Source organism: Salvia splendens, unplaced genomic scaffold, assembly GCF_004379255.2.
Source record: "Salvia splendens isolate huo1 unplaced genomic scaffold, SspV2 ctg335, whole genome shotgun sequence".
Taxonomy (NCBI): Eukaryota; Viridiplantae; Streptophyta; class Magnoliopsida; order Lamiales; family Lamiaceae; genus Salvia; species Salvia splendens.
In genome coordinates this window covers 47,908-57,590 of record NW_024598978.1, presented here as the reverse complement: position 1 = coordinate 57,590, position 9,683 = coordinate 47,908, and the positions used below count along the sequence as shown (strand labels likewise).

The 9,683-nt window shown below is 39.1% G+C and overlaps 1 pseudogene; it reads right to left on the bottom strand.

Moving 5' to 3' along the window:
* Positions 1-51: 51 nt before the first annotated feature.
* Positions 52-3,206, bottom strand: LOC121789773 (annotated as a pseudogene).
* Between the last annotated feature and the right edge of the window lie 6,477 nt (positions 3,207-9,683).

Below are 9,683 nucleotides of genomic sequence, written 5' to 3'. Positions count from 1 at the left end.
GCCCTGAATTCAAAATTAAAAATCGATCATAGCTAAATAATGAGGCACCAGTTTGCAATTTAAATCCGCTCCATTTCTCATATATATCTCACATTCTATTGAACTGGAATGAATTTTAATAGTACATACAGAAAATTCGAATGTTATCTCATCAAGCTCATATTCCGCACATAAAATCCCCTTTACACATGACTCTTCTCCACACCACACAAAGCGTAACAACAAATAAATCGTGTAAGCTAACACTACTAACATACTATAGTATATTTAAATCTAGTGGGTGCGAATTCAGGGGCCAGCCAATCCTGGCCGTCCACTCCAACGTTAGCACCAATTGAATCTAAAATTGTAGAGCTGAGCTTAGCAAACGTCGTCGTCCCCCTGAATGTGGTTGTTGGCCGGCTTTCCAATCTGCAGACAATCGAGCGGTGGAACGGTGGGCGTGTATAGCTGCCCAAACGTCTGCCAGCAAAAGGGATCATACATATGGTATCCCTCCTGCTGCGGCTTCAGCTGTATGTTCATGAGCGTGACCTCCGTGCACGGCGCGTTGTCGCTGCACGAGAAGTGCACCGGCTTCACCGTGTACGTCCCCCTTATGTTGGCGTAGTTGATCCCCGACAGCGCCACCGCTTCCGTCTGGTTCGTGCAGCTCCTCTTGTCGCAGTAGTACTGGTCGATCACGATCGGCACCTGCACCTCCGACACCTGAATATTCGAAAACTGAACATTCTTCACCGACCCCGACCCCCCCTGCCACGTCTTGATCCTCACCCCGTTCATCGTGTTGTGCATCACGATGTCCCGGACCGTGATGTTCGACACACACGCCTTCGTGTTGTCCTTGCCCAGCCCCCGATGCTGATCCCGTGCCCCGGCCCACAGTTCACGTTGTGTATGTACACGTTGGTGCACCCTGTTTGAATCGACACGCAATCGTCCCCTGCGTAGCAACAAATGCAACATGTTACGATAACTAATTCACGAGCCAGTCTCAATCGCGAACATCATTTTGTCTTTTCTAATGTGGGGGCCTCAACACATGTTCTCGCACTTCCTCTTTTATTGGTCGGAAAGTGACACATCTGTCTCAAGTCTCAACCATTGGGGCCAAAAGGTTGAGTGGTTCATATGTGTCCATTTCTCAGTGGCTTGTTTTCCATTTTTACGGATAAGATTTTGATCAAGAATTAAAAATGGAATTGAGATTAAGAGTAATTTATTTACCGCAGGCGAGATTTGAGCTGCGAATGAGCACATCTTTAGAATTCTGGAGATGGATTCCGTCAGTGTTGGGGCTGTTGCCGGGCGATGAAACCGTGAAATTGTACACCGATACTCCGATGCAGTTGTCGAGCTTCAGATGGCATTGTGGGCTGTTTTTTATTGTGATCCCTGTCACCGTTACGTTGAAACTTCCGTAGAATCTAAGCGCCTGCATTATACTATATGTTAGGATCGTCGACTGCACCGTACACTATCACTACAAGCTCAAAAAGAGACCTTTAAAAAAAATTAGAAAATTTTCCAAAACTACTTACAGTTGGTTAACGCTTGGCATTTTTGCAAGTGAGCTACTTACCTGAAAACAGACAAAGATGTGTTAGTTACATAAAGCTGACAAAAATGTGGTGATTTAACATAATTGAGTGGTAAATTTTGATTACAGGGAAGGGAGGCTTTGGCAGTGCGGTGGCGTTTACGGGGATGATGTATTTTGATTGGTCATCGAGGGGGATCGTCGTCGGAGGAGGCGCTCTGCCACCAGACTGCCCCCGTTTCCGTCGATGGCGCCGCTTCCCTTGATCGTCAGCCCCACTAATTTGGTGAACTGGAGCCACTGCAGCAGGCCTGAACCCCAAGCACTCGAGCTCGTCGGAGCAATGATCGTGCCGTCTAACTACACAAATTAAATTAGAAAACAGATTAACACAATTTTGTTACTGAAAATTGGGGAGTTTGATTTTTGATTTTTTTTTCACCTGGAAAACAATGTTGTGTTGACAGTATTGGGCCGGAAAATGAAATGGGGCCGACGTGGAACACGTAATCCGATGGCACGTTAACGACAGAGGCTTCGACCTTACATGCAGCAGCCCATGCTGCTTCGAATGCCTGCATTTTTTACCACATGATTTCTTCATCAAAATGTTTGCTTATCATACTTTATTTGGAAATATTTGTTGGTTATGAAGATAAATGTTGGAGTCAATAATAAATCGCCGTAACAAGAATAACTTTTAATGGTCCCCTCTCCTTCTTCTCATGTCTATTTCCTTTGTCATTTTGTATTCTCACCAGCTACTATTTGGATTAATTAATCGTTTTGGGGAAGTAATTTTTTTGACCATATAGTCTTGGAAATGTGTTATTTGCACAGGTGCTTAACTTTTGTCCTCGATTCCTGAAATTATGTATGGATGGATCTTCCTCGTAATTTTTACTAGCTGCCACATGATAAAATAATGGTATACTAATGCTATTTGAAGACTAGAGGAAAAGTTATTGCATCTAATGGTATACTCTAATACCAGTGGAAATGAAAACTGTCTCAAGTTGCTGATATGACAGGGAAACTTTTTTGTTGTAAGCAGTTATACTAAAGTAGTTAAGAGAGAATGTAATAAATGCAGTCATCAACTATAATGGAATTTCAAATTTATGTGAATTCAATTTTGCAAAGTTTGAGAAAAATTAAAATTTGAAAACAGAGCATTCATGTTAGTTCAATTTATTTACCTTAGTGTCATCGGTGCTTCCATCACCTTTGGCTCCAAAATCCAGCACATTAAAGACAGTGGAATCTGGTGGGGAGTTTCAACTGGAGTGGTGGCTGGCGGCGGCAATGGAGGCGAGGGCGTGGGCGTTGCTGGTTTTGGAGATGGTGCTTTCTGTTTTGGCTTGCTAACGTGGCTGTTATGGTGACGGGAGCCGTGGAGCTTTTCCTTTCTTCTTTGAAAGAGAAGACGCGATGGCTTGATTTTTCCTCCAATGCGAGCCTACTCTTCTCGCATTGCAAGTTTCTATGTAGGAACACCACATGAGAAGGAGAAGCAAGAGAAGGAATGACATGTTTTTGAAGGTAAAGCCTCTCATTTTGAGTTTGGTAGCGGAGGCAGTGGAGGAGGGATGAAATGAGGAATAGTTTGAGAGATAGGCAGTGATGGTTTATATAGCAGAGAGAGATGAGGTTTAAAAGGTAGTAAAAAATTTCAAAGTGCTGTGGACATGAACAAAAGATCGATTCACAATGGACCTGTGTTTGTTGCTATTGCTACTGTATTCTTGTATTTAATGTTTGGCATCCCTTTTTTGTGAATTTAATTTGAGCTCAATAAATGGTCTTAATATTTGTATATTTCTACGTAGTTTGTCTGTAGCATGCAAACACATTGATTTGAACAGGTTAGTTTATGTTAACGGTGTCTTAATTAACCACTATAGTTAATCAAATGCTGCCCAATTACAGAGTAACACACACGGACGGCATAGAACAGACAAAGTGGGACTAGTATATTAGAGGGAGAAAAGGAATTATATAAAATGATGTACTACTAATTTTTTGAGATGAAGAAGAGAAATGAATAATATGGTTTGAGGAATAATTAGTGAAATAAAAAAGAAATGTGATGTAAAAGGCCAAAAATACACGTGAGTGGGTGTACAATAATATGTTGAGTGATTAAAACAGCAGAGTTTTTAAGCATCACATGCAATGCAACCTTCACGGGCTTCGTTTTTGTACGTTGTCTTCTTAAACCATCAGGAATTATCTGAAAGATATGCCCCACCCACACCCTCAAACCTACCTACCTTACTCCATTTCTCTTTTTTCTCTCTGCTTTCTTCAAATTAAAACCAAGAAAATAAAAGATTGAAGGTATTTATTCATTCTTGTGAGTTGTGACAGTATACTTATATTAAGTCCGTGTACTGCTACAGCGAATTAAAAGATTATACAATATTTGTGGAATTTTGCAATAGAAGGTGGAATAATATGGTATGATACATAGATCTGAGAAGGAAACAACTAAAGTACAGACGCCCCTGGTTTTCACAAATCTTCATGCTTATTACCATCCTGTTCCTCACACTACGTACTAAACAAATTTTAGTAATCTCATACAACTGTCCAACTACCAATAATTTATGTGTGGACTCCACATTTATTCATCAACAAATGACAGGAATCCACAATGACAGAATCAATTTAAACCAATAAAATGGCAATCTTTTGGTCCAAATATTAAATAAAGTGTACACCAAATTGCAAATATATATAACAAATAATTCCAAACTTTTATTTCTTCATCTTCTGTTTCTGTTTGGTAAATGTGGTAGGGGTTTGTCTATACATGATACTAGCTAGCACCACATTTTTTTACCGATTATTAGAGTTGATTATTCCTTAATTAGGGCATATAAAATGTTATTTATGATAACTTTATTTAGGAGAGTTCTATGATGGATTTGGTAAGATACTCAATGTAAAGATATTACCAACTTACAAGAAGGCGAGCAACTCAATTAATTAGTTAATTCTCCCATAATCGAGGACACAAGAGGAAATAAAGTGACAACAAAGTTACTGGGAGAAATAAATAGTATGGTAGTAACAAAAAATGAATAAATATGGACCACATTAATGAAAATGAAATGAATGATGGAGGGAGGGAGATTTAGGGAATAGACATACTCGTGAACTTATGCTTATCTCGTGAACTTGGGATATATGGATTAGGCTTCTCCTACTTTTAACTTTAGCTCCATCACACATTTTGTTCTGCTACATTCAGCATTCTTTCCCTAAATGCCTCTGCTTTTTTTGCTTTCACTTTTTAATTTCCCATCTCCAACCTTAATTTCAGACTTTTAAAAGTTTATGGAGAAGAAGAATATCGTATGTTCTAGTCAAATATTATTGCTACTTATTTATACAAATAGTTGACTCATGAATGTAAAGTAAACAACACCACCTAACAAAATAGTATTAATTGTTCTAGTATGTAAAACACAACTCACACCTTCTTTGTCAAATTAGGTGTCTTATTTCCCAGTTGTTTTGAAAACGAATTTTTTTTTACAAAAATGCAACTACATCAAAATTAATTTAGAGAGACTCGTCACATATAGATTTCATTCCATAGTCCATACCACTGATTGATTAGATGCTGTCGATTGGGCCTTGAATTTTAGTGGGTTTGGATTGAGATTAATTGGGTCGATAATATTAATCTGACCTATTATGGGTAAATTTTGTATTGGTATCATCAATTAACTTATAATTGCATGAATGACATGTTGAAACAAAATCACAACAATCAATTTCAGTAAGTTTCTCAACAGATAAACGTTATTCATTTCACTCAATTGAATCACCTATTAGAACACATTTATGTCTTATTTTTAAAGTTAAGTTTAATTCACTAACCATTAAGTAAATTAAGATTTTCCCCATAATTTTTAAAATTAATGTCTAAATACATAAATAGACATGTGCACTGAAAAATTGACAACGTTCATACTTTGGTTATTAAAAATTAATAATAGAAAATTGTAATTTAAATAGTGTTGAATTCATGGAAATTTCAAAATATAATTAGACATCCTAATGAAATAACTCAGAATTGACTAATAATTTAGTGGATTTATAACCAAATAATCTTTTAAATTTTAGATATATTGACTTTAGATTATACTATCTCATAACCATGTTAATGTCGTGACTAGATAATACTCCGTATACCAATAATATAATTACGAATTGCCATGTTCAATAATCACCTGATCGATCCATATATATGATAGTTGACAATTCAGATTAACATTTTGTGCACAGATTATTAAATAGATAAGGTGGACATAACATATGAACACAAACCCAACCGCATTTGAAAACATAAAAACCACTCGTATTTATCTTCCTATCTTTAAAATTTATAGTATATGGTTATTTTTTGTTATTTTATATACGGAAATGTGTCTTGTAATTTGAAAAGCTGGTTTAATTTGGTCTTATAAGTCCAACCCACCCGATGGTGTTTGACTCTAGGAACATCTTCTCGAGTCCAATTACAGTTTTGGTGGATTACGTTTCTTTAAGTTGGCTTAGAATTGTGACATTGAAGCATAACTTAACCGGTAATACCAAATTAAAGGGTTTAGGTAGGGGTAATTTGTCTAATTTTAAGGCCTCTCACACACACACTGAGAGCGAAAGGGTTTAGGTAGGGGTAATTGGTCTAATTTTATGGGCCTCTCACACACACACACACACACTGAGAGCGAAAGGGTTTAGGTAAGGGTAATTGGTCTAATTTTATGGGCCTCTCACACACACACTGAGAGCGAAAGGGTTTATGTAGGGGTAATTGGTCTAATTTTAAAGGCCTCTCTCACACACACTGAGAGCGATGTGTGCATAAGTCGTCATTCACCAATTCTGACATAGCCAAAACACACACACAGGCTCTGCTATATCCACAAATTTGTGAGGGCATTATTGATCACATGCTTGATTTGGTGGTAGGTATTCTATTTATGGTATATGGGTATATGGAGTATTTAGAGCATCCGCAATTGTGCGGATGCCCCGCGCGGACACCCGGCGGACTTCCCAAAAAACACCTCATGCCACGTCACAAGGACGTCTCATTGCACTGACACGTCATAAGGACATCCCACTACACAATGACGGACATCCCAGCGGACATCCACAATAAAAAAATCACAAATTCACCAAATTAAACAATTTACGGAAATAGAATTTCGACACGAATACGGACGGAGAAAGTGCAATGATAATTTCATTAAATAAAAAAAATGAAAAAAATACAATTCAACAAAAAAAATTTAAACAAATTACATTATAAAATATCAACGTGCGCCCCTCCGCATCCATAGCTCTTCAATTATATCGTTCTGGAGTCGAATATAGGCTTGTTGTTGGCGCATGTCGGCAAATGCACGGACCCGATCGGCAGCTCCATGGGGTATCCCCATACGCATATTGGCGGTGGCCACATCATGGCTTGGACCGGCAGCATGAACATCATCATTGGCCCAATCAGTCTGTGCTGGACCTTCATCTTCGACAATCATGTTGTGCATGATAATACTTGCGTACATGACATTAGCGATGCTGTCAATATACCACAACCGTGATGGACCCTTCACTGCCGCCCATCGAGCCTGGAGCACACCAAATGCCCGCTACACATCCTTGCGCGCTGCCTCCTGACGTCCCGCAAAATAGATCTTCTTTTCGTCTGATGGGCATCTGATCGTCTTCACAAAGACGGGTCACATAGAGTATATCTCATCCGCCAAATAGTAGCTCATATTATGTTGGTTGTCGTTGGCGACGAAACTGACGGTCGGACCAACGCCCATGCACTGCTCGTTGAAAAAGGGCGACAACTGGAGGACGTTGATGTCATTGTTCGACCCGGCTACTCCAAAATACGCATGTCAAATCCACAGCCGGTAGTCAGCTACCGCTTCAAGGACAATCGTGGGATGCTTTCCTTTGAAGCCGGTAGTGTACACCCCTTTCCAGGCGACGAGGTAGTTCTTCCACTCCCAATGCATACAATCTATGCTACCCGACATTCCCGGAAACCCGTGCTGACTCCCTTGCATATCCATTAGAGCCTGACAGTATTCAGGGGTAGGCTTCCGAAGATACCTATCCCCGAATATCTCCCTAACGCCCTCACAAAAATACTGTAGACATTCACGGGCAGTCGACTCACCGATGTGGAGGTACTCGTCGAACATGTCGGCCGAGACTCCGTACGCCAGCTGTCTGATTGCGGCAGTGCACTTCTGTATGGGCGTGTGACCGGGTTTATCCACCGCATCCTCCCTGAACCTAAAATGCTCGTATCAACGCTCTAATGCGCTCACGATACGCATAAATAGCGGACGATGCATCCTAAAACGTCGCAGGAATAAGTTATCCCCTGACCGCGGCTCCGGAGCGAAGTAGTCCTCATACAACCGATGGTGTGCAGCGATGTGGTCCCGGGGTACTATAGTTCGATGATGGATGGGGCGAGGTACCGCCGGCTGCTGCTGCTGCAAGGCCACTTGTATCAGACGATTTATCTCCCGGGACGTATAGGCTTGCACATGTTTGTTAATTCGTCGGCGTATGTCATCAGCACCCGCACCACTACCACTTGCACCACTGCCACCACCACCACCACTAGCTATTTTGGATATACTGACAGGAACGTAGAGAGAGAGAAAAAAAAAACTCATTAAAACAAGTGGTGCGAATGAAATGAAGTTCAACGAGCCGTATATATAGAGTTTTAAAAAAAATAAAAACTAAATAAATAAAATAAAAAATCGGGACGTCCGCGCGGGACGTCGCCGGAAGGCCGCGGATATGCAGTGTCCGCAGCGGACATCCGCATCCGCGCCTCTCACGTTTAATGGCGGACGTCCCGCGCGGACACCCGACACTCCGGTCGGACGTCCGCCTGGAAATCTGCCATTGCGGATACTCTAATATGTGGCAGGGGAGAGCTATGGTATACTCTAATAGGTGGCAAGGGAGAGCTATGAGAACCATATGCACTCACAATTATTGCACTGAAATTCCTCCATCTATATTTACTTACATATTTGTCGTCTCGCTTATTACTTCATGACTTGCCAGATAATAGATTGAGATGCATGAAGAACTTCTAGATTATCAAATTAAATACATAAAAAATGCTAGCTAGTAGGAACTACAACAATATAACATTCTATAAAACATTATATCAAGATTTTTTCACTATTTCATTCGTGTGTATATATATATATATACGAAGCATGTATAATACATGTATGTATGGGGATGTATGTATATGCATCCATATTTCCAATTTTAATAAAATCAAAATGTCTGAAACCGAGATGCATATATTTTCTTACCCATAAATTGATGAGGTGATGAGAATAAGATTATGTTGTCTATTCTAGAATATAAGGAAAAAATATTTTGGTTGTTTTTTATGCTTTCTCTTTTTCACATTACAGTTGATTATATGATTCATAAACTACTGCATATATAAGAATGTAGGTAAGAGTGAATTTTATTTTTATTACGTATTAAAGAAACGCATAAGAAGTTACAATAAAACCTCTTTTAATTATCAAATTTCTGTTACAAACTATATAAATAATTCAGCTACTTACAAACTAATCCACTTACTAAATAGGCTAATCCCAAAAATTTAAACTGTAAACATACATATATAAAAGGCCTGATAGTAATTAAAATAAAATACTCTTATATCATTTTCCATCACGTGTCTGTAGGAACGACTTTCAAAAGAAGTTTCTAATATATTTAACTCTTATTATAAAATACGGAGTACTAGTCTACATTATAATGGGCCGCCGACTATTGATGGATATTACTCTGCCTCGCCGTTACATTTGATCAGGCCCAATGCACAAAACCTACATTTCATTAGATCAAGTTACAATTTGAGATCTCATCATTTATGTCGCAAACTTTAATTCACTCTTTCTCAACTCTTTCTCACTTACCACGAATCGATTTAGAAATATACGATCATTTATTCGGAATGTAAATTGCTTTTATGTTATTCAATTCATTTCGCAATTTTTTTTATCACTCGTACAACCTGATACTAGGAATCAGTCTAGAGAAATACGATCAT